The sequence below is a fragment of the Sardina pilchardus genome, chromosome 24 (assembly GCF_963854185.1).
Source record: "Sardina pilchardus chromosome 24, fSarPil1.1, whole genome shotgun sequence".
Lineage (NCBI taxonomy): Eukaryota > Metazoa > Chordata > Actinopteri > Clupeiformes > Clupeidae > Sardina > Sardina pilchardus.
Window position 1 is genome coordinate 420,001 of NC_085017.1, and position 5,000 is coordinate 425,000.

The following is a 5,000-nucleotide window of genomic DNA, read 5'->3' on the forward strand; positions in this document are numbered from 1 at the left end:
CTTAGTCTGCAAGGTTTTAAATTCACATAATGGCGTCAATGTGTTAAGTAGAGAGTAGATAAGATGCAGTGGAGAGCTTGAGCTATGGTTCCCCATTTTGAACGACAGAAAGTACCTTTGCTGTAAAAATATGACGGATTATTTTTGAGCTACCGCCGCACAAATAAGACTCGCAACATTCTGTCGCCATAATGTTTCCTAATCTTGGCTAGTTGCCAACTGACCACAACCAGGGAGGAATCGGACTTCCCACTGTGATACTGGCATTTCCTCTTAGTCGACTTAAACAGTAGGCTACACGGACATAGCATAGCCTACTCCACGCAATATATTCATGCATCACCGTGACAAATAAGGTAGGGAACCCATAGCAGAGTAGGCTACAACAGTGATAAGCTTCATGTGTCTCATGATGAGTTTAAGGAGTGGTCGGGTCTTTGCACTGAAATAGTCCTTTTCAAAAAGAGTATGAGTTAAACATTTTGTCATGCCAATTGCATGGCTGTTGCCTCTCTTCTACGTTGTTTAGGTTAGATATGGACCTGGACTGGTAGGCATCACATTACAGTTGAGCTCATTCAAAGAAAGCAGATGGTGTTCATGAGTTCCATCTACACTGGGTCCAGTGAACAGGTGGCCTTGTCTATAGCCCCTGAAGGCATGCATACCTGACATGATTTAGAAAAGTAGGTTGCAGGGAGCACTTGGGCTCTCTTGAGGTTAGAGTGCTGAGAGGATGCATTGAGTTGTGGTTGGGACTGCTGGAGTTATCGTATGTCTTTTGTACATGATCAGGATTGGGGTGGGGTACTGCTGAAAGGTTGTCATTTGGTTCCCTTGGGTCGCTATGGAGACAGAAACCACCTCAGAGGTCTGCTGGGTTCTTGTGGCCAAAAGCCACTGAGAAACAGGGCCACATCAGAACCATGTTTGTCTGTGGTTCTGGCTTCAGTGAATGGACAGGTTAAGGTTCAGCTTGAGAAGGGATGTAAGTCCACGTTGTTCCAAAGACTTCCATGGGCTTTTTTGTGAATTGCATTTTTTTTTTTTTTTTGAGTTATTATATTTTTGATCTAGTTTCAAGGTTAGCAAAAGGGACTGTTGGAGATGATCCAATATGCGCATAAAGTAAGCTGAGGAGTACTGACACCCACAGGATCTCTCCTATGTGCCTGTTATTTCCTTGGAAAAGACCTCTCTTTCTCACCCTTATCTGTGTTCACTGGTGATGATGGTGGATTTTTCGTCTAATACTGAAAATACTACTTGCTCCTAGTACAGAGAGTGCTGATGGCTGTTTCTGAAAAGAGGCAGTGAAAGTCTCTCTGTGTCGTTTTTTAGGGCAAAGAGAAGGAAATTGCAACATAAATGAGCCATATGTTGCAAGTGGAAAGACTGATTTTATCTTATGGCTTCATATATGAATATAATGTAGTGACGGGCACGGCCCAGCTGTGAAGGGAGAACTGCTGACTCCAGACGCCTTCAGGCATGCTTAAATATAAGCTTCAGCAGACAGGGGGTTTAGCCCTGTCACTGAAAAGCTTGTTGTTGTAGATCTACCGCCGGGGTTTTAGCCTCGTTGCTGGTAACCTTGACGCCCAGTGTGCAGGATTGCACTTCTCACCATAGACATAGAAATGTAGATACCGTATTGCTCATGTAATATTTTGAGGAATACGACAACACGGCCGCCATATTGATAGGAGCAACACCTTTCTGTCTATGGGCAACACTGGCCTGCAACCAGAGATCACTTTGTCCATTGACCTCCAGTGATTTACTACTCGATTGTTGCCCCCACCAAGATGGCGCTGTTATTGACGTATGCGTTGGAGCCCAATGCGGTATTTACCTTTCTATATCAATGCTTCTCACTGTACTGAAGCAGAGGTTCAATCCATGGGTTCATACTTAACCCTGGGCATTTAGCATGTGTTAAAAAACACTAGTCACTCAGGACTAGTCATCATGTCACACTAAAACAATAATAACAAAATGATCTCAGTGTTTCAGTACCTGCACAGATTTGCCCTCCATAAATATAAGCAGATTTAGGTTAGCGTCAGAGTTAGCCTACATGAAGTGTTCCTCCTCTGGTGTCTTTTTGTTTGTAGGCAGAGCTCTCATTGTCTCAGCCCAGTCGCCATGTTGGTTTCTGGTGCTGAGAGAGCGGCGGGGCTCGGCGTGTCCGGACACAGCTGTGGTGTGTCATGAGGCTGGGTTTTTGCCCTGGAAGGCAGAATGACACAGACCTCTAATGCATAAATAAGAAAATATGTTTTAAAAAGAAATACTAAAAAAAAAAAAATGTTGGCATAATTGCACCCTCCTCAGTATTGCACACACACACATCATATCACACATCGTTGCTGATGGTGATGGGGTGGGTGACAGAGTATTGTCCTGATTGGATTAGTATCCCCAGGTAAAGCTAGATATTGCTGTGATATTACTAGATAAGTGTTTGTCATGTGTTGTCTGTGTGTGTTGGCGCTGAGGAGTTTGCACTCATGCGAGTCTGGACCCAGCATGTCATGAGGCAGTGTTGTTGCCCCGACAGAGGCTCTGACCCCAGACTCTTTCGCCCTGCTTAATGCCCTCCTGCCCCTGCCCCTGCTCCCTGTGTGTCTTAGACATCGTGGTGGGTCATGGGGCTGTATTATTGCCCCGGCAGAAGCTCTGACCCCAGGCTCTTTTGCCCCGATTAATGCCCCTGCCCTGCTCCCTCTCCTCAGAGCTGCTGATATGAAGGAGACGTTTGTATGTGACACATGAGGTACAGTTTGTACACTTCACTGCACTTTTAAAAGTGTGTGTGTGTGTGTGTGTGTGTGTGTGTGTGTGTGTGTGTGTGTGTGTGTGTGTGTGTGTGTGTGTGTGTGTGTGTGTGTGTGTGTGTGTGTGTGTGTGTGTGTGTGTGTGTGTGTGTGTGGTCAGGTATGCTGGGAAACCAAATTTTCTGAAAGGTCAATTGAGAAGTTATATGTGAAGTAGCCCAGTTTGTAAAGCTAAGCTGTGTGTGTGTGTGTGTGTGTGTGTGTGTGTGTGTGTGTGTGTCTGATCCATAGGCAGCCCCGGTGGCTGGTCAGATTCTTGGTAGTCATGTGGTGGTGGGAGCTTGCAGGGTTGTAATTGGTGGGTGAAGTAGAGGCATGTGAGTTTGTTTAAGCAGGAGCTCCTGAGCTCTCTCTCTCTCTCTCTCTCTCTCTCTCTCTCTCTCTCTCTCTCTCTCTCTCTCTCATTTTATTTCTCTCTCTCAGGGTCTTTTTTTCATTTCTCTCTCTCTCTCATGCTCTCTTGCTCTTGCTCTCCCTCATTTTCTCTCTCTCTTTTAGGGTACTTTTAGGGTACCTCTCTCTCTTCCTCTCTCCCTTTCACCATCACCCTCTGCCTTCATTCCTAGTTTTTATTGATATCTTGTTTTATTTCTTGTGTGTCCTCAGGGAGTTGTAGATAACTGTTTCTCTTTCAGCTCTACAGCACAGAGAGAACATACTGAGCAGCAGATTGTTCAAGGTTTCAGTTCTCTCTCTCGCTCTCACTCTCATTCTCTCTCTCTCTCTCTCTATCTATCTCTAGCTCTTTTTCTGTCTGTGTGTGGAAATGGGATATCTTATATCTTATATACATCTTATATACATACACACAGGGAAGGACTCAGTCTGTCTGTGTGTGGGAATGAGATAGATGTGTGGTGTGTAGACCAACATCTCTCTTACAACACCCCCCCCCCCATACATACACATCCATACACACACAGAGAAGCACTCAGTTTTTCACATACCCACATTTGCCATCTACTGTAGGCTACAACTACCGTAATTTCCCAACTATTAGCCACAGTTTATACATTATTTTGCTGAATATCGTCAGCTATCAGGTTAATACACGGGGGCAGTTAATATGGTATTGATATGTTTTGTCTATTTTAACTTTATTTATACACAATGCGGCTATTACACAGGAAATTACTGTAGGAACCTGCCACATAGCAGACTACCTGAAGCACCCAGGTCCTCTCACATGATTGGTTGTAGAGCCCTGCGCGTCACTGTTTTCTTGATCCCAATCCCGCCCGCATCATCAGAAATTCTGATTATTACCGCCCGCGCCCGCGCAGTGTGCGTTACAGTCCCGACCGCACCCGCAATGTGTATGTTTAGTCCCGGCCGCTCCCGCCAAATTCTGATAATTTATGCCCGCACTGTAATAGACAGGCATTGATTTTGTATCTTCTCCCGTCCGGCAAGAGAAAAAAACCCCAGATAATATGCTTGAATAGAAAACAACTGTGTTTGAATGACCGTTACCATTAGAAACAGACAACACACACACAAGGCTAGAACTTTGTTCAATCATTAGGCTACATAAAACAACTCAGTTTGCACTATTACACGCACATAGCCAGAAAATAGACTTATGCAACCAGCCTTCTCAATAACACTGTGGCCTAACACCTTAACAAATGCATCACAGACGCACATAGCATAAAAATAGATTGCGTTCAGTTAGGCTAAATAAAAGAAATAAGAATTAACTTTGCAACTTATGCAGCAAGGCAAGCCTTTGCAATAACACTGGTATCATCGCGGGCATGTAGCCTAACACCTTAACTACCTACACGGCAAAAATAACACAAATCTCGATCCCGCAGAGGTTTTTTTTTGCCGCCCGCTCCCGTCTGCAGTCAAGTTCATGCCACCCGTTCCTGCGAGATTTGCGTTGGGTCCCAATCCCAATGCAGCCCTCTAATTGATTGCATGTGGATGGTCAGAGTACCTGGGACTCTGGTAGCTGTGTGGAGGCTGGTACTATGTGATAACAGGGCTGTCACCACCATCAAGCTACTTTAACATCTTCTGTTAGATATTTTCAGTTGGTTGGTTCATGCTTCTGCTAGTTCTAGGGCAGACACTGGTTGCTGTGGTAGTTTTGAGCTTCGAGATTAATAATAAAAAAAAACCAACTTGCTTAAATTAGATGGAAAGAGGAAGAGA

At 44.6% G+C, this 5,000-nt stretch overlaps 1 protein-coding gene across 3 annotated transcripts in view; it reads left to right on the forward strand.

The window, feature by feature from the left end:
• The window catches only part of tbc1d5 (TBC1 domain family, member 5), a 24,559-nt gene that overhangs the window by 324 nt on the left and 19,235 nt on the right, over positions 1–5,000 (forward strand). The gene's annotated exons all lie outside the window — the stretch shown is intronic.